The 21,643-nt window shown below is 42.3% G+C and overlaps 1 protein-coding gene across 4 annotated transcripts in view; it reads right to left on the bottom strand.

Moving 5' to 3' along the window:
- lpp (LIM domain containing preferred translocation partner in lipoma) overlaps positions 1–21,643 on the bottom strand; it is a 194,411-nt gene that overhangs the window by 154,097 nt on the left and 18,671 nt on the right. For all 4 annotated transcript variants that reach the window (XR_013790431.1, XM_079506186.1, XM_079506187.1 and 1 more), the window contains exon 3: positions 5,337–5,381. The gene's annotated coding sequence lies outside the window, so the exon portion shown is untranslated. The remainder of the gene's footprint in view (positions 1–5,336; positions 5,382–21,643) is intronic.

Below are 21,643 nucleotides of genomic sequence, written 5' to 3'. Positions count from 1 at the left end.
CCTAAGCCATTCCAGCCTGTCAAAGTGGGCAGGGGTGAGGTGGGTTCGGAGGGTGAGGCCAAGTAGGAGCCTGACCAGTTTGTTTTGGGAGGTCTGGAGCCTTGTTTTAAAGGGCCTTTGAGGTGCTGTGGTACCAAGAGGTGCATGCATAGTCGAAGAAACCTTGTACGAGGGCTCCTGTTTGGGTCTTCAAGGTGTTTTTGTTGACCAGCGAGGAGATCCTGCAAAGGAATCTTGTTCTTTGGTTGACTTTTTTGATTACGTTTTATCACCGGAAAGCCTCCAGGATGGAATTTCATCTTTTCGTGCGATAATAGGTTTACTATGTGGGTGATGATTGGAGCTATGGAAATGGCTCTGAGAAATTTGGAGGGAATATTGTCATGGCCAGTGGCCTTGTGGGGTTGGAGGGCACTCAGTTTTTTATGTACCTCGTCAGTTGTTACCATTGCCATTTTAAAATCATCTTTACAAACACCTAGGTTTTTGTAGAAGGCTTTGATGTGCTCTACACCAAAACAAGTAGTTGGCTACATCAAGCTTGTCAGTGATGAGGGTGTCATTCGATTTGATGTTTATGTTTGTAAACCTGGTTTTTAGTTTCTGACCACAGCCTAGTTGGTTATTTAGTAGCTTCCAGAGCTCCCGAGGATTGTTTTTGTTTTCCTCTGCTTTATCATTGAAAAAGTTTATTTTAGCTGATTTGGTCATGGCAGTTACACTGTTTCTTAGCTTGTTTCGTTGTGTTTTTAGGATGCCCAGTTGGGTTTGGAGATCACTGTCGAAGCGCTTGGCTAGCTTGGACTTGCATTTAAGAAGTTCAGAGCATTTTTTATCTCTGGCTTTCATTGCAGTCAGTATGTCCGAATTCATCCATGGCTCCGAGCGGGTTTTGACCCTGATGGTTCTCAAAGGAGTCATGTTGTTTAGTACTGATGTAAATTTGGTTTTGAAGCCAAGCCATGCTTCTTCGACTAGTGAGCTCCTGAGCTCATCGGACCAATCCGGACTCTTCAGTTTAAGGTTAAAGGCCTCGCTAGAGTAGGTTTTGAGGTTCCTAGATATGACTGGTTTGTGACAGCCAGACTTTAGTTTTAGTTTTTTGCAGGTACAGAAAATCATAAAATGATCACTAAGCCCACATACAATAACCCATTTCTTGGAGATTCTGGATTTGTCCGAGGTCAGAATGAGATCAATGACAGTTTGAGTATAATAACACACTCTTGTGGGTTGGGTAATTAGCTGACTGACACTATGTAGATCACAGAACCTACTGAATGACTTAAACACAGGTGCTTCCTTACGTTGCATGTCTGTATTGTAGTCGCCAATCAGGATTTTCTCTACACATTCCTCCCCAGCTAAGAACCCCTCAAGTATATCATAGAACCCATGCTGGTCAGGCGGTCTATAGACGGTGCCCACTAATAATGATTTCGCATTTTTGAAAATTAATTCAACCCACACATTTTCAATTTCATCATGCTGCAAGTCAGTAATGTATTCAGTATCTTGGTGAATATACATGCACACACCACCACCGTGTTTGTTTCTGTCATTTCTAATGACTGAGTAATTTTCTATTTCAATCTCTGGGTCCTTGGTAGACTCATCAAGTTTTGTTTCAGAGAAACACAGGATGTTTGCCTTACCGTTTTGAAACAATTGTCTGATTTCAGCCAGTTTGGGACCAAGGCTGATGAAACAGGTGAAGACCGTGGAGGCGACAATTCAATTTTACTAATAAAGTTGATATATTATGTTTGCTCTCTCCACCGCCCCACACATGCAAAATGTCCTTGAGTACTTAGAAAAGCGATATATAAATGCCAGATATTAAAGAAAAACGAATCACCTCCTCAAGAAATATAACAAAGCTATTTCAGTACGTGAAGTTTGCAATCAGTCATGACCCTGACAACTACTCTCACTGAATAAAAACAAGCCCAGAGTTTCCATGGTAATCATGGCTTTCACATTTAAAAAAGACACCAGCCAAACAATAACCCTGTCTAAAAGTGACAAGAACATATAGCCTAGCACTGTACTGCTTACCAAATGCAAAAAAAAATGCTGTACTGTACTGTACTGTACTGTACTGTACTGTACTGTACTGTACTGTACTGTACTGTACTGTACTGTACTGTACTGTACTGTACTGTACTGTACTGTACTGTACAGGCCCTCCTCCCTGGCCTGTGTGTGTCTGTGTGTTAGGCTGTGCAACAGTGACACTTGGTGGTGAACAAACGCTAAAACGCTATTTTCGTGCTCGGACAGACCCAGGGACCCAGGGACAGACCCAGGGACCCAGGGACAGACCCAGGGACACGTATAGCCGTCTATAGGAGTGGTTGCACGGTACCACTCAAAATTACGTTGCAAAACGAGCCTTGAGCAAAAGCAACTGTTATCATGCAAAAATCTATAGGCCTACTAGAGTGCCCTCACACCTAAGTCGCATTGCCGATCCGACTGATATGCCCATATATGGGAATCTCTGTATCACTCAGTTGACCTCAGCACAAAAATTGTTAGGCAGTAGGGTTTTGTTGTGTGTCAGACCGGAACAGACAGACAGACGGAGTAAGAGAAAAAGGAAAGGGAAGGGGAAACCCGTTAGGGAGAGAGGTTGTCAACTGTGGCGTCAGAAAAGATCTCGATCAGGGAGAGAGGGAGAGAGAGGAGAGAGAGAGGAGAGAGAGAGAGAGAGAGAGAGAGGACGGAGAGAGGGAAGAACGAGGCAGAGCCTATTATACCCAGGTAGTGCTGGGTAACTAAACCTAAACACTCTGATCTATGAGTCACAAAGTGACACCGAAATAACCCCATTAACGCCGGGCAAGCTGATAGTGTGGCGATTCATAATGTGATTTCTGCTTTTCAATAAAGCCAGAAAGCCACAAATTGTATTGCCTTGTATACGGGGAATGTCATTAATGCCAGCTGACGCACATCGCCAACAAAGATGTGAGCGAAATACCTGCACATGCGTCCCAGTGTGACTGCAGTAGGGCTCTGCAGGGCTGCTTACGAGTGGAACAGAGCTGAACCACAACGGCAAACTAGGCCCATGGCCTAAAAAACACTTCTGGGCATCTGTCAGAACATAAAACAGGCACTGCACTCCCCCCACAACCCACCCATCCTGAGATATAATGCATAATAAGAGCAATGACAGTTTGGGCATAAAAACCAAGATGATTTTTTTTGGGTTCGTGTTCAATCTCAGAGTGCTGAAGTGAGCTTATAGTTACTAGAAGGCCAGTGTGTTGATGAATGACATAGGAAGGAACTGAAGCTTCCTAGACCACCTGTTCAACGATTTATATACAGTGAATAAGAGCCCAGGTGTCGGTATGAGCATCTCACCATCTGCCCACGGAAAATAAGAAATCTTTATTTTCAACAGCCCTGTGTGCCTTGGTAAACAGAAGCATTAACACCCTACAGTTGGCTTATTTTAACATATCCAACTACAGGTAACCGCTTCTCCACGGTATCAATCGATGTTTACTTGGGAGGGTATGCACATTATGCCGGGAACTAAACAGCATTACAGCTGTTTTTAAAGAGACTAACGATACTTTTTTTTATAACACAAAAGAACCATCGCAAAAAAGCAACTGAAGTTCAGGTATATCTCTCTCACACACACACACACACACACACACTCACACACACACACACACACACACTCTATAATCAATTAGACTAAGAAGCAGTTAACGCTCCGCTATCTGAACATTTGGAACAACATTTTGGGGTGGATCCGCATCTTTTCAGAAGTGACACAAATTAATGTCCACGTTTACGTAATTAGATAAAATGAGCAGCAGTGTTACTTCTGTTTGCAAGCATGCATTTATAACACTGGACCGCAGGTCGCATTTACTATGAAAACGTGCATTTCCCGTCAGTCAGTCCGTCACCCCATGCCTCCATATATGGTCATGTCTCGTGACATCATCAGGGATGGACCTCCCTGCCCTCATCAATATTAAGCCCATATATGGGAATGCCCATATATGGAGGTCCCTGATGTCATCAATATTGGACAGCAACTCTACATCCGACCTCAAACCCTTAGATCTCCATATATGGAGCTGACCTGTTCTCACATTCCATATGTTGATCTGACCTCATCAAACCCTGTACACTACACTCCGCTCCATATATGGCCAGTACAGAATTCATTCCATATGTTGATCTGCATGATCTGTTGAACCCCAGGCCAAAGCACCAGGGCTCGCCCAGCAGTCTGCCGTCACCCAGGCGGATGCGTGGACGCAATCTCGCCCTCAGGGCGTCTTACTGGTATTAAACGGTTTCAAATATATGACACTGCCAACTAGGCACTGTCACTTTGACATTCTTATGAAACTTGAAGAACCCGTCTCCTCCTGTGTAACTTGATTTGGTTGGTGCTCCCCGGCTTGCTCAAGTGTTCAGACACGTTTGAATCACTTCCCTTTCATTACTCTCAGTGTTATGATAAATCTAATATTCCCACCGAACTTTGAAGCTATTAGTGTCCTGTCAGAGCAAGGTCATAGTTTTCAGATTAAGTCTATTTTAACATCCTTTATGTGGGCAAATTAGACAAAGTTTCTTTTGGTTCAAGGGGAGTTGGGTTTTGCAATATTACATAACTAAACATGTCATGTCTTGCTTTCTTGATATCCATGGCTAATTGAGCAAATTGAAGATGGCATCATGGGGCAACTTGTGTTACAAAGGCACCCTCTTATTCTGTGACTCGCCTTTATGAATGGAAATTGCTTTTTTATAAAGTGGGGCCGCTAGGGGGCGCTATGAGGGCTACTTGGAAAAGGAGAGGAAAATGAAATTATATAAAACAATTATTTAGCACGTCATTACTGAAAATATTCAATAGCAAATGCAAACAATATCTACAAGCTTGTGACGTGTTGTGAGCTTATAAATCTGCTATGCTTTTTAAGTCATTTCACAATAGGGGGGCTGCAGCCAGAGGTTATGGCTATTTAAGGGTCCCTGGCATGGAACATTTGGGAACTACTGCAAGGACATGATGAAAACTTCCATCCAGGATACGATAAGGGTATACTTGCCAGGAATCCATTTACAAACATAAATGTTGACCCCAACTGCTTTACCATCCTCTCTGGGTGAGAAGCAAAATTGGCACATTTCTCAGAATTGCACATATTTTCACTGACGGGAGCACTCACTGTTCTACAATAACGCATTCCATTCTGGACACGCCACTGTTACATAATAATGTATGGCAAACATATAGTTAATCAAATATTCCATTAACGATGAGAAGAGGAACTGGAACTGGAACTTACCCAAATGTTCAGTACTGAGAAGTCAGGCACTGCAGGGTCCAACTCCTGGAGAGAAAAGAGTAAATAGGGGTTTTACAGTTCTGTATATCAGTGAAATTACTGCACTTAACAACATTTTAAAGATATTTTGGGGCTTTTCTGCTTTTATTTCAATAGTACAGTGGAGATTGACAGAGTTAACAGGGGAGTCAGGCATACCAGCCTATATGTGGTATGCACCTTAACCACTGTGCCATCGGCGCCCTGTACTGTGACTGGGGTCCCAGGGCTCTGTACTTGGCCCCCTCCTTTTTCCTCTACACCAAATCTCTTCGCCGAAACTTACTACCTACAAGCTCACAATGTGTTGTAGATCAGCTATTTCCACTGAATGTCACGATTATGACATGCCCAATAGGAATGCTAGCGTTCATGTGGTTAATGATGAAACTTCTTACAAAAATGGCTTACTGCCACATCTTCACATTGGAGCTTTTAAATGAATCTATTACTAGACCCGTGCCCTACTAAGGGGAAGCATATTCGGGAAAAATGCAAGTAGGGATTGGGAATACATGCCCACCCGCTTGCGCAATAGTCCTTTAATGTATTTTATTTTAGTACATGCTGGAGTCTCAGGCTTAAATCATATTTTCTCACGCCACCACTAATATTGGAGAAATGGTACAAACATGAATTAAAACTCAGCCAATCAGTGAAGGTGATGGTCAGGGTAGCCATTCAAACGCCAGAGACCGTTTGTGTCACGTTTGTGCCGTATCACCAAGCCAACAGGTCGGGTTGGTCCAATCAGGGAAGCCTGTGCCCAGCCCACACCCCTCCCAAACACAGAGATTTGGCGAGTCCTCCGCAGAGGACAGAATTTTATTTGGTAAAGTTGGGGGGTTTTTTGGGTTTTTTTGGAAACCGTTGGTCCGATTAAATTTCCGCTTCGCACTGCACACCTTCGGGTCATATGGGACACAGACAGAGTTTGGGCAGCACTCGAGTTATGATGCACAAACACATTGACACATACATACATTTCATCAATAGATATAAGATTATTATTTTGATCAACTTTTATGTTCGATTTCTTTATTCCTTGCCGATCTCCACTCTGTTACTGTTAACCTTTTCTGTTGGTCTGGGGAGTGTGTAGACAACCATGTGTCTTCTCTGATACAGATGAAGGTATACAGTAGGTACTTCATCCCTGCACCACCAGGATGCACTTTGGAGTAATTTTTTTACCGTATTAAAAACCCATCTCTGTGCTACTTAAATAAAGTTTTTATTCAAATAAAGGCACCAACTTTTGACTTGAGGGGGATAAATACAGAAAAAATATAATTGTGACGGAAATGTCTATTTCAGGTTGTGTATGTCCTACATTCTGTTTAGATACAAGTATGGGTGGGGGTGGACTGATATTTTTGTCTCCAGAGCCCAGAGGTGTGTACTCTTCTTGTTGAGGAAAGCTTTTGTTCTGATAAATTGACGCCGTCAGTTTCCCATGTTGCCAGTGTGACATATACCACAGGGAACAGTAGTGGGAATACTGGTGCTGCATGCAACTTGAATCAGTCAAAGTGACAGTTGCAGTTTGTGTTTTTTTCTTTTTTTTCTTGGGTGGGGGGGTTCTGTCCTTCTGGATCTGAACTTCTGAGTCTAGAAAGTAGGAAGAAATAGGAATTAAAGACACTTACACTCCCCTTCTCCACTTAGAATGGAGAAACACTAGGCCTATTTGCACACCTTCACGCTTCTCAACTTTGAATTTTCATAACTCTTAATAACTCAATGCATTATAATAACCACTTTATATACTTAGCTGACCGGGCTCCCCCAGGGGTCTATACTTGGTCTTCTCTTTCCCTCTACATTCTACTCTACACCATCGCTTTGCTAAAATACCCCATCTACAAACTCACAAAGCTTCACTTCACGTTGTAAGCTTGTAGATCTTCTATTTTATATATTTAAAAAAAAGTACATGTATATTGTATATGATGATGAGTCAGAAACATCAAAACTGCCAAATTAATGATCATGTCTACCCTCTGCTGTACAGGCAGTACAGCTCAACTGTACTGTGCATGCAACACAACAGGCTATGAATAGGAAATAGGACCATGCTATATTATGTTGATGTTTATATGCAATACACTTCTTCCAAAATAACTTCTAGCATAGCAGAGTTTTGAAGCCTCTGCATGGGCCACACTTGAATCCATCCATGACACCTTTCCTCAAAATGATTATTTTCCAAGTAAAATATCAAAAGAAAGTAAGCAGGTTTAATAAAATCTGAGGCAAGCTGGGCTGCTGGTGAAATACAGCTTTAAACAAATCTAGCCTGGGGAGGGCAAAAAAGAAAAAGCCCGGGCCAAGTTTGCAAAGCCGTAATATGACTACCCTAATAAATTAAAGAGATTCCAATAAATTACTCATGGCCTCAAGTCATAGCCGGAATCCATAGATGATGATGTTTTCATTGCAATGACTTCAGCCAGGCCATATACTCTCTTATGGCATATACAGTTGGGTGCCACCGATATTGTCCCTTATCATTTGACCCATTTAGGCCAGACCTCAGAATTGAAAAAAAAACTTCTAAATCCTCCAGTTTTCTGAAATAAATATTTTCACGATTTTTCAGAAATAGCAGACCTACAAGCTCGTAGCGCGCCACTCGGTGGCGTGCTATGAGCTTGTAGATCTGCTATTTTTCAATAGCTAAATTATAACATAGTTTAAAACACCAAAAGGGGTTCCCGCCCAAAATGGGTTAACTGTCCTTTTGCGCAGATCACGCAAACCTCAGCAAAAAGAAAAGGACAATATCGATGGCCTCCAACTGTAGGCCTACCGTATGTAGGGTTTCTGATTTTACAAATTTCACAGAATTATCTGGAAATGTTTTTCCTTTCTCTCCACTCTTTCGTGTGACCTAAACAAAGGTGTATCTAATTATTAATGATCCATTAATAAGCATCCCAGAATCGACATTTAGATTCTTCTCCATAGAGATTTGTGTTTTACACAATAATGCAATTTCCAGACCTCTTCTTTTGGCAGTTAAACAAAATGAAGCACTTTCTGTCAAAGAAATAGCCATTAAGATAACTTAAAAGTCCAACCACTCCACTGAAAGAAGATGAAGCGATAAATACTCAAATTATCTAAGCCATTAAATGTTCAGTTACAGAGACCTTTTGCTATCAAACATGAAGTGATCATCCAAGTACAGTATGCCATTAACACAATTCTAAAGACTCATTCTGTCAAAGAAAAGTAATTTAAGCTCTGAAAGGGTCTTTATGCTTCATATGATGGATGGCTTTCAACAGGGAAACCGGTTTTTAATCCAATTAAAATAAATCCTAAAAACGGGTAGGAGGATCAATAATGTTATATACATGTGCAACCATTTGAAACAACAGCATAAAGAAATTGGTGCCCGTATCATTTTCATAGCCACTGTTGAGTGTCTGTACACTATATACATACAGTATATTTCATTCATACACTGGTGATAGATGCATATATTGACTGGTATTAGATTAGATGTTAATTTAGTCGGACCAAGTTCAGATGTCTAGTGTCAGACTTGATTGAAGCGCAATTCTAGGTACCCAAAGACATGGGGGGGGGGGGGGGGGGAGAGAAAACAAGAGCAAATCAACTTTACAAAGAAACGGCTAAGAAGAGGGTAAGACTATGAAATAAAATCAATAAAGACAGGATGGTGTGTGTACTGTAGCTGCTGGGGAAAGTCATATTGAAGAGTTAGGTTTTGAGAGCGGTTTGGAAGGATTGGAACTAAGGTGGGGGCTTCTCTGATAGTATTGGGGAGTGCTTACTACTATCCAATGACGTTGGAAGAGGTCGACGAGGTAGGGGGAACCAGATTGTTCAGTGCCTTATAGATTTATTAGATTGTATTCGATGCAATTGTGAACAATGTGAACAATAGCCAATTAAGATAAGATACATATCCATTGGCCAATCATACGGTTCACTGCAGCTCAAGTGTGAGGGGTGGTCAGGAGATGTCTATGAACTCTGCGTTTAAAGGCTTGAAGGCCATTGTCTGTGACGGAGTCAACTACGTACATGCTCTGGTAGGCTGTTCCACACCCGGACAGCAGTGTGGAGAAAAGTTCTGTCCAATGTGCGTGTATTGGAGCCTGGGGGGTCGAGAGCATGTACTGCCATTGTACTGGTGTGGCTGTGCATAGGCGGGTTTTTCGCCGTCTGATGTATGGTGGAGGGAGCATGTCCTGGAGGTCTCTAGGGCAGTGGGGGGTGCATACACGTTGCCGCTGTAGCAGCAGCAACGTGTCTTCTGTGGCTAAGGCTGTCGATGGAGAGTGTTATACTGGCAGTGTCCTGGTCAACTCCAATTATTTTGAGGGCCTTCCTCTGAATATTGTCCAGTAGACCAAGTTGTGTAGATGGCGAGTAGTATTTGGAAGTGTATTCTTTGTTTGACCGGAGTGAAGGTCGTGGAGGGAGATGTGTGTGATTTGGTGTAATATGGTCTCTGGAACAGGTACTGGTGAGCAGGCGGGCAGCTGAGTTCTGGTGTAATATGGTCTCTGGAACAGGTACTGGTGAGCAGGCGGGCAGCCGAGTTCTGAACTATGGTCTCTGGAACAGGTACTGGTGAGCAGGCGGGCAGCTGAGTTCTGGTGTAATATGGTCTCTGGAACAGGTACTGGTGAGCAGGCGGGCAGCTGAGTTCTGGTGTAATATGGTCTCTGGAACAGGTACTGGTGAGCAGGCGGGCAGCTGAGTTCTGAACTATGGTCTCTGGAACAGGTACTGGTGAGCAGGCGGGCAGCTGAGTTCTGAACTATGGTCTCTGGAACAGGTACTGGTGAGCAGGCGGGCAGCTGAGTTCTGAACATATTGGAGTTTAAGGACACTGGAGGTGGTGCCAGGTGCCATGGAGGATATTGTTGCAAAATGCTTTCTACTATCAATCTGTTATTCTCATGTTGTTCTTAGCTACCCATGTTGCCTTTTACCGTCTTAAAGGGGGAGATGATTCAAACATTTTTCAAGGTCCATTTTCTCCATGGATGCCACTTCCTAAGTGCTTCTTCGACGGACCAGGTTGATGGGGCCTTGATGTGCACAGCCCGAAAAAGGTAGACCAGAAACATGAAAAATACATGAAAACACCTTGGCCTTTCTAGTGTATTTATAACCACTCCTTTACAGTGGAAGGGCAAAGTGAAATGCATGTTCCGATTAAAGAAATGCACACGTTACCTTTTTCTTTTTTAACCAGGTGCACTACTAATGGGCTTGAAGGGATCTGCCTTAGGGCAAACGCAAACAAGAACAACTACAAGAGACTCATCTGACATGAACATGACCTGGTTCCATCCATCTCCACCCAAAAGGAGACCCCAATCCAGGAGTTTTGGATATAAAAAACATTTTCTTTTTAATTCCAAGTGCCACCATAGCTGAATATTACGGGTGCAGCAATTAATTGAACTAATCAATATCGCATGCCTGGTACTACACTACAGGGATCATTTTACTATTTGTCCTACTTAGCCAGTGTGATGTGATGAGTGATATGTCATTGCCTGCAGTCTGAAGGTTTATTCAAGTAGCAGCTCCTCTCAAACGCAGGAAAATACACCTTTTAAAGGTCTGGTGCAATGAAGATTTTGAAGTTTCACTTTTAATTTTGAAGTTTCACCCTGAAACAGAAAGCTGTGTGTTTTGAACCAATCAGAACGTCGCATCCCTCCATGCTATGGGACGTAGCTTCATTACGTGCGCGACGCATGCACGGCTTGCACGCAGATGCAGATTGTTTGTTTTCAAAGCGACAGAGACACGGGCAGCAAAGCTTGTGGCTTATTTCTAACCTATAATGTTTTAAGATACATATTTTAGCGTGATGATTAAGTTTAAAACAAGTAATACACTGTCTGGATGTCATCTTGAATGGGATTAAAAACGGAGTAGTTCTGTGGACGATGCAGCAATGGGAATAAAACAGGTGAATTAATCAAGATTCATTTGACACTCGACATGTCATCACGCATCAGGTTTTTGTTCAAAGGAAGTAATTAAAATTAGATTTTTATGGTAGGTCCATATGATGACCACGGATATGGTCTAAAAGTGTGAAAAACATATTTTTCATTTGACTAGGTCTTCATTGATGGATGTCTGCTCTAACATACAACGAACTACACACTGTCATTTCCACCCTTTATAGGAGCTGCTACTCGATAGACACCCAGGAATTGAGCTAAACTAGGTTAAGCTCACCATTTAACATACCTTCAAACTGAGCAGACATAAATAGGGCATGTTAGACTCTGAAGTAGGAACATTTGTCAAATTCCCCCAAAACCAAACAAATGCTTTAAGATTTCAGTCAAGAAACCGGAGAGTGGAAAAGTGACGAATAAAATGCCTCCAAACTAATGAAATAAACATGAAAGACAAACAAAGGATCGTAGCGAGTGAGGCAAGTGTTGGCAACTGCGGCGGTACACCACTGATTCTGGACTGGCACCTGACAGCAGCAGACAAACTTCTCCATACACCTTCACTGTTTCCTAGAATGTTTTGAAAGATGTAACTGGGTTAACTCAGCCATGCATAGTGCTTGCTAGTTCTTAAATGATTGATGTGCTATTGACTAGTAGGGTCTTGCAGCGAGGCTTCAATCATTCATAGATGATGTTGGAGCGACCTTTTTTGTCTGACAGTTGAGCAGTCCATTTTTTTTTTGTATTTTCTTGTGAAATCAATTGTCTGACAATGTACTTTATTCTGTTCAACCTGAGTTATATTTTAAAAAGGGTAGGCGTTATAAGCCTTGGATTCTGCCTTCACTTTTCGGTGCCACTACTTTAATAGTGGATTTTACTTTGTCAATGTTGTATGTACATGTACATGTGCTCTTTTCTTTTGTTATGGACCGAAATAAAACATACTACTACTTACTAGTTACTACTACCATTTGCAGGAAGGTAGGCTAGGCAACCTCACAGGGCTTTGATCAAACGAACCTCTACACCACGTAATTTCACAAACTAGGAGAATGTCAAGCAGAAGGACAAAGGAAGTCATTATTGAAAATCCCCTGGTGAACCCCACCTGGTGAACCCAGTTGGTTTGGTTCTGAAACAGTGAACCTGAAAATATAACACTGAGACACAAAGATGTACATGTCACTGGAACTGCCGTTCACATAATAATACAATGGTAAAAGTGGTCAAATAGTCTATGGTTGAAAGTGGTTAAATAAAGACCAAGCGGGTGTTGAAATGCTCACAAGCTAAGTGAAATGCTACGAAGAAACCCCTTTGAAAGCTCAGAATACAGTAGAGATTTGCATTACAGACCTTAAACAGGCCTTAACAGCAACCACAGCAACAGCTTGTGTTACTAATTGCCATTAAAACAAGACTAGAGCTTTAAGCAAATAAGATCAACAGGCATTTGTGTGCATCTTCCTTTTCACTCTTGACAGGTTTACAAAGACCATTTAACTTTCTCACAATTACGAGCAATTATTCCCCTGGATGATTATACATTAGCAGAGCTCCAATTTCCTCTTCTCTGCTGAACAGGAATGCCTAGCATGTTTGGAACAGGAATGCCTAGCATGTTTGGAATTTAGTGGGAAGATGGCGTCGCTCTCTCGTCTCCTCTCCGGTACACAGAGTAAACCACAAACCAAGTATACAGACACGTTATTTTCTTTTTTATGACACCCATGGCCTGTCCATCATAGCTTGTGTCTCTGGTGCATCATACACAGTAAAGCGAGTGTTTATTTAAGGGTCTACAAATGTAGGTCCATTTGGTTACATCTTATATACTCTGAGTTAGAAAGGTATTCATCATCACTGAGGATTTTACTGTGAAACAATAATGAAAGATTGTGGAGGCAAAAGACTGATATACTGAAAGATATTCTAAAAATCAGACCCGTCTGAAGTGAGTGGTGCTGTACTGTACTGTACTGTACTGTACTGTACTGTACTGTACTGTACTGTACTGTACTGTACTGTACTGTACTGTACTGTACTAGCCCTCCTCCCTGGCCGGTGTGTGTCTGTGTGTTAGGCTGTGCAACAGTGACACTTGGTGGTGAACAAACGCTATAACGCTACTTTCGTGCTTGGACAGACAGACAGACCCAGGGACACACATAGCTGTATATAGGAGTGGTTGCACCACTCAAAAAATTGTTAAATAAATGCTTATCAATGTTGTCCTCAAAAGGTCCCTTTACAACTACGACAGTCGCTCTGGCACAAAAAGTGCAATCCCTAGGAGGCAAAAGGGATCATACGGCCTTGTTTGTTTGTTTGTGCTCCCGCTGACTTGTTGACTACAACAAGCTGAAATTGGGTTCCCAGAGCAAGGGGATTTAAGAGATTATGGAGCACTTTCATACATTTTGAGCCATCTTATGTGCTGGATCTGTCTAATAGCAGCGAGTGTCAGTGACTCTCCTCCTGACCTCTACTTAACTCTGCCGGCGCTGCATGCTACAAACCTAAAGTCACTGTAGACATTAAACATGCTACAAACCTAAAGTCACTGTAGACATTAAACAAACAGCTCAAACGATGAATGAAGTTACAATGTTTGCACGTGGGGGGGGGGGGGGGGGGTACGCATTAGTCCGACATCCCATTAGTCCGATTACGTGGCCGGTTTTAGACTCACCCCTGGCTTCCGCATGCGGTTAGGGTTTGGTGATAGGGTTAGTATGGGGCTCTATGGTCGGAATATTGGGTAACATTAAGCACCCTTTTGCACGTGTCGTGGGTGTGTGGTGGATCTTCTATATAGTACATGATCCACAATGCACGCAAGAGGTCACATAACAATTGGATAATCCACTAATGAGACAGATTCTAGAATGCCCTGTTAAGACTCGGGCCATAACCTCTAACCTGCTACTTAGCAGTGCTCTAGAATGCCCTGTTAAGACTCGGTCCATAACCTCTAACCTGCTACTTAGCAGTGCTCTAGAATGCCCTGTTAAGACTCGGGCCATAACCTCTAACCTGCTACTTAGCAGTGCTCTAGAATGCCCTGTTAAGACTCGGGCCATAACCTCTAACCTGCTACTTAGCAGTGCTCTAGAATGCCCTGTTAAGACTCGGGCCATAACCTCTAACCTGTTAAGACTCGGTCCATAACCTCTAACCTGTTAAGACTCGGTCCATAACCTCTAACCTGTTAAGACTCGGTCCATAACCTCTAACCTGTTAAGACTCGGTCCATAACCTCTAACCTGTTAAGACTCGGTCCATAACCTCTAACCTGTTAAGACTCGGTCCATAACCTCTAACCTGCTACTTAGCAGTGAGTTAAGACTCGGTCCATAACCTCTAACCTGCTACTTAGCAGTGGGTTAAGACTCGGTCCATAACCTCTAACCTGCTACTTAGCAGTGTTAAGACTCGGTCCATAACCTCTAACCTGCTACTTAGCAGTGTTAAGACTCGGTCCATAACCTCTAACCTGCTACTTAGCAGTGTTAAGACTCGGTCCATAACCTCTAACCTGCTACTTAGCAGTGTTAAGACTCGGTCCATAACCTCTAACCTGCTACTTAGCAGTGTTAAGACTCGGGCCATAACCTCTAACCTGCTACTTAGCAGTGTTAAGACTCGGTCCATAACCGACAACCTGCTACTTAGCAGTGACTCGGTCCATAAGACTCGGTCCATAACCTCTAACCTGCTACTAGAATGCCCGGTTAAGACTCGGTCCATAACCTCTAACCTGCTACTTAGCAGTGACTCGGTCCATAAGACTCGGTCCATAACCTCTAACCTGCTACTTAGCAGTGTAGAATGCCCTGTTAAGACTCGGTCCATAACCTCTAACCTGCTACTTAGCAGTGCTGACAACCAATAAATGTATTGTATACGTCGGGCGATGAAAGAAGCTTTTCTCCTCTTGACAGAATGCTGCAGTTTTCTCCACCCCTTCCTCCCTCCCATATTTCCCTTTTCATAGCACTGGTAATGCTTTAAAGTCTAAATCTTACTGCATTTAACATTCATGACATAACCAAAATATGTGAACGAACGATTTGGAGTTATGTTATGGATGTTAATGCAGTAAGAGTCTTAACCCATTTAGGCCTGAAAAAATCTTCTAAATCCTCCAGTTTTCTGAAATAAATATTTTCAAGATTTTTCAAAAATAGCAGACCTACAAGCTCATAGCGCGCCACTCGGTGGCGCGCTATGAGCTTGTAGATCTGCTATTTTTCAATAGCTAAATTATAACATGTTTAAAACACCAAAAGGGGTTCCCGCCCAAAATGGGTTAACAGGTCTCATTAGTGGATCATCCAATTGTTATGTGACCTCTTGCGTGCATTGTGGATCATGTACTATATAGAAGATCCACCACACACCCACGACGATGTGGTGTTTACTCCTGTTTGTTTGTTTTCATACCCGGCACAGAATCCAATTTGAATAAATACAAGAGAATGATTGACCTCACACAGGCAGCTTTTGACTTGACAAGCCGTAGCACAATTCACACACTGAGTGCTAACAATGATATCAAATACGATACCAATTGGTATAAGAGACATAATGGACCAAAGTTAAGTTTCCGAACTTTTGTTGCAGAGTTTATATGATGATTTGGAGTGTTACAGAAATACAGACCACCATATATGGTGCCCGACACACTAACTGACGGGAAATGCTCGATTCCATAGTTAACTGCAACCTTCAGTCGCAAAAACATGAACAGGGATCAATGCCTTTTGTTCCAACCACCACAAATCGGATGCCTGCTACTTTTGTCTCATCTCTAGCACTACCAAGGTGATTTTTTTTCTCCGAAGTACCAGTCATGAGGTCACATACTCAAATACCTTGTTTATATAAAAAAAAGAAAAAGGAAAAACAATTAACGTATCCATGGCAATTCAGAAGCACTGTACAATGATCAAAGCAGTGTGTGATCCCCCTCTGGTTTCTACATCAATAGCTCTGGGTGATTTATTTTCATCCCCGGTAGGCATGAAAATTATTCCGGTGATAGATTTATGCTTAAACCTGAACCCATAGTAGACCTTACAAAAACTTTCATAACAGCCGAGACGGGTATGGTACAAAATCAGACAAGGACTTTGACGGTCAATATTCACTTGATTCCGATGGCTGGGATTCGGTCAGGCACAAGAACACAGGCCCAGACACAGTTGTCAATACAATAGGGCAGGAATGGGCAACTTTGACAATGGAGAGGGCCACCGTCTATTTTTCCACACTCACTCCAGAGGCCCACATTGGATATTACTGTCGTAGCAAAATAGCCGATCTACAAGCTCAAATGAGTCGCAGTGTGGCGCGTTTTGAGCTTGTAGATCAGCTATTTTTGCTATATTTGAATTGAAATCCTGAATAATTTTCAGTATTTTTGGTCAAAACTAGCTTTATTCAACGGCCCATAATGAAAGAACCGATGATCGCAGTTATAAGTATAACATTTATTTTCTGGGTGGAAGAAAAGATGATCGTCTCGGGTCCCGGTGGGCCTTCAAAATAAGGGTCTTCACTGAAAAACACTGGCACTGGCTGAATAATTAATCAATTATAACTGGCAGTTAACACCATGGAGGCCCGGGGCGGAGATCTCCGTCAAGTTCAAGTTCATGGTCAAGTGCCCAAGGCAGAGATTGATAAATAGGACGGAGATTAATGATATCAAAACCGATCGCATCGCTCCACAGCCTAGGAGCGCTTGTTGCCCAATCCTCGATGACGCGCAAGAGTGACACGTCATCGAAAATGTTCCCTGCCTGTTTAGCTGACGAAAACGAAAATCTTAAAACGTTCATAACTCCCGATCTAAATCATCCTGTCTAATTCTGAAAAAAGATCCTGTCGCTAGTCGCGATAGATTTATTCTTACCTGCCGTTGTTGTCGATCGACTCTAGAGTGGTGTGGCTATTGTTAGCTGCTACACAGACATTCACAACAACTTCCGGTGCGCCGGTAAAAGTGGTCCGGGCGCTATAAATGATGGGCACATTTTAGTAATGGATTAAATAGGTCCGGGCAAGCAAGGTGTTAATGTGTTAATTGACTGGAACCAACTGTTTAATAATTTAGAACATCTTTTATTCTAATGGTGCTCAATGTACTTGTGATGCATTCACAATGGCTACCCTGTAATGTGTGTTAGATGCATGAGATGGGACTTTTACTAGTTTTATTTATTTATGCCAACACCGTTGACTAAGCTGGAGACCTGCTATTTATAGCACACCGGCAGTGGACAATTAGGTCAGTGTTCATCACTGCCTGATCAATGGATGATCATAAAGCAATTTTGCCAGGTCTGTGACAATGGCAGATATACTGCTAGGTAGAACTTTTAACAGTTTGTGCTGTAATCATGGCTTTGGAAATGCTGAGAAGTTCCGTCGTCATGTGAAGACTTATAAATATGGATAATAAAGCCTTTGATGAATATGCATATAAGAGGTTCACATTGTATGAGTATTCTATCATATGTTCTAACAAGTGTAGATGAGTGAGGCTGCTAATGGACTTAATGTGTAATCAGCGTATAGAGACGATGTAGAAAATAGCTCTGTTCCTAAGTTTTAGTTGGCTGGTAGACACGACACAGGCCTTTCATAATGCTTTCTGTGTAAGGACTTCTCCAATTACACGATTTCACTATGCAATATATGAGCCAAGACATAAGAACTAAAGTAATTTCTTGGCAGTGTAATAAGGCTATTAGACTTTTCTGACACTGGCTTATATCAACCATGCTTGACCTTTAAATGGGATGAATTTACAGTGGACATTCTTGGTAATAACTTGCTCATTACTTAAATGGACAAGTGAGGAATTTCTTAAAAATACAAATGGATGATGAACTTGTGTGGCACAATATTACAATCTTATCTGTATCATCCTTTCTTTAAAAAAATGCTGCCCTGAGATCATCATGCACCCTTGGAGAAGTGGATACTCTTAAATCGGACTACAGCCAGATCATGAGAAAAGAGAAACTCCCAGGTAGAACTATGCCAGCACAGGGATAGTGACTTCCAGCCAAGTGAATGATTTGGGTCAGTAGGTAATTGCATTTCTGAACCACAGGGGACTTGTTGGCAATTAATCCTGTCACTGATCCACGTGAAACGTGCACAGTGTGCCAGTCGACTGACACATGCACCTCATTTAACCACAAAAGCCCTATATGGTTTGAATATAGCAGATCTACAAGCTCACAACGTGTTGTGATGCAATGCGCTGTGAGCTTGTAGATTGATAATTTTCACTATTCTTTAGAATTGTTAGATTTTTTTTGGTTTGGACTTTTTCACCTAAAATGACTTGCCCAAAATAGAGATGCCAGGTGTCAAGGTGTGATGAGATTAGATCATATTTACTGCATGTGCTTCTTTGCAGCTACCAATCTAGTCAAAAAAGAAATTGCTCTAGAGTCTAGACCAGTTAATAAAAATGCTAACAACTTTTATGAATAATAAAAGCAATAACATGAGTTTACATAAACAAAGGTTTCAACAGGCATTCAGCTCCACAAATATTACATTATCATCTTTTTGAATATGAATAGCCTTAGGCAGTCAATTTAAACTTATAGTAGAGAAGTCAAATTTCATATGTTTAGAACTAATATTAAACATGGGACATTTATTTTTCTCCTGTCATACAAACATCCATTCTTAGCTTTTCTTCACATAGGCCAGTGGTTCCCAAACATTTTCATGTCAAGGCCCCCCAAATTGACACCAATGAGCCCGCGGACCCCCATTTGGAAAATATATGCCAGGGACCCCCATGAGAGAAGATTTTTACAGCTCTAGCAGTGATTCTGAACCCATTTTAATTTCCAGGACCCCCAGTTTGACATGCATTAGTCTACGGACCCCCATTTAATGTCATTTCTATCTCTGGGACCCCCGATTTATATTGTAAAATCAATGTTAATTTAACTCTGAGAGTGTACACTCTCAGAGTAACAGACCCATAAGGGTCCATTTGGTTCCAAACTATCATTTAGCTGGGTACCCCCTGGAACTCCCTCAAGGACCCCTGGGGGTCCCCAGACCCCACTTTGGGAACCAGTGACATAGGCTAATCAAGTTCAAGAGCAAAAAGAAAAAGGTTAAAAGCCAAGGCAACCTCACATTCTCACAATGGCTGCAGAATTGCTCCACAATGCAAATTGCTATAGAGAGAGGCATTTACACTAGTGCATTCTCTTTTGAACCCATAACACTTTGCTCACATATTTAATATACCATTATAGCTCTTAATAGTCATTCACTATTCCACTTCCGCTTAGTATGAACACTAACACCCTTGAAGAGCTTTTAAATCAGTTCGGAGACCTGAGACTTTTAAATGTCAGGTCTGACTGCTGTGAAACTTTGTATGCATATTCCCACTAGGAGGAAATGCCACCCTACAACTTTCAAATCGGCCTCATGGTCGCGCTATAACAGGCCGATTCACGTTTCGAACTGTAGGTCATACAATCAAAATTCCCCCTGGATTCCTTGGATCATTACACAACTGCCCATATAGGTCACGCACATTTTCACCTGACAATATTAACACCATTTCGCTTTTTGAGCGGTGCCTGAACCGCTCCAACTACCAGCTATGTCCGTCCATCCGTCCCTATGTCCGTTTGCACTATGGACAGCAGTAGCTTTGGGTCACCTGGGGGGGCACCGGGGCGGCGTGACTGTGTGAACCGTACATAGTAGTACAGCACAGACTACAGACTACAGTAAAAAGTACAGTACAGAGTAGTACAGGACAGACTACAGTACAGAGTACAGTAAAGAGTAGTACAGCACAGAGTACACTACAGCACACAGTACAGAGTGCCTAACCGCTCCAATTAACAACTCCAACTAACAGCTCTGTCTGAGTACAGTACAGAGTACAGTACAGTACATAGCACAGCACAGAGTACAGTATAGTACAGTACAATACAGAGTACAGTACAGACTACAGTACAGTACACAGTAGTACAGAGCACAGTACAGAGTACAGTACATTACATTACAGAGTACAGTAAGAGACCAGTACGTACTCGTACAGTCACCCAAATTGATACACCACCTTATCTCTGTAGTCACATAATCAAGGTGTATCTGGATCTAAGGATGGCAATGTCAATTAATTCAAACCACTTTGGTTTGTGTGTAAGGAGCAGCACGGTCTCAAAGCTAGCAGGGCTTTAATTACAGTATGGCCCTAAATTGGGGTAACAGGCTGAAGCACAATGGTGTGTGGACGACGACAACAGACGTTTTATATTTTCCAGACTGGGGAAGGGTGAAGTACCCGAGGCAGAAGTGATGAGGTGGGTTGGACTGGGCTGAATATATTATCAGTGGGCCTTTTACAGGTGGATAACAACATCAATCAAATGATCGCTTTATTACCTTTAAGAGCAGTGTGCTGCACTGGTAATTATTACAGTGTCATGGAAGAAAAGCCTCAGAAAAGTAATTTCTCCCAAGAGCAAACTGATCTCCTTGTGCAGCAGGTGCAGAGTCAGAAACAACAAATCTACAGCACCTCAAACAGACTGCCAAGAGCAGATGATGTAAAACTAGAAAAAGTGCCCCTCGGGGCACAGGTCTCCACCAGGGCAGGTCAGGTTGTGGCCTCCTGGTGGCGCTATAATAGGCCAATGTGAAAAGGGTGCCATTTCTTCATACGCCTTTGATGGCAATTGGATGATTTGAGGCATTTTGTTCCAAAAATGTGTTTTGCAAAAATCAACCTGTTGGTGGCGCTATAACAGGCCAATGTGAAAAGGGTGGGATATATTCCTCAGCCTAGTAAGAAAATGTGCGAAAGATTTCACGTAAATTGCATGCTGCGTTCATGATTTGAGGCTTTTGTTCAAAACGGGGCAATCTTGCAAACTGTGAAAGCCAATTATAGCCAATTAGGATGGAATATGAAATATCGGACAGATCCGACTTGAGCACATGACCATAGAGATACTGTGTAACGATTTGTGAGATTTTTGGACAGAATCTGGAGGAGTAATATCAAGAAATGTGTTTTACAAAAGTCGGCCTCCTGGTGGCGCTATAAAAGGCAGATGCGGAAAATGCAGGTCAAAGGTTTGTCCTTGGCCTCTAGGGAGTGTGCATGCAACGTTTCACGCAGATCGGTGCAGTTTAGGTAAAAAATGTGAAAAGCTGCCTCATGGTGGCGCTATAACAGGCCGTTCTGGAAAATGTGGGGCAGAGGTTCATCGTTGGCATCCA

Source organism: Electrona antarctica (assembly GCF_951216825.1).
Source record: "Electrona antarctica genome assembly, chromosome: 7".
Taxonomy (NCBI): domain Eukaryota; kingdom Metazoa; phylum Chordata; class Actinopteri; order Myctophiformes; family Myctophidae; genus Electrona; species Electrona antarctica.
This window is presented reverse-complemented; position numbering and strand designations above follow the sequence as displayed.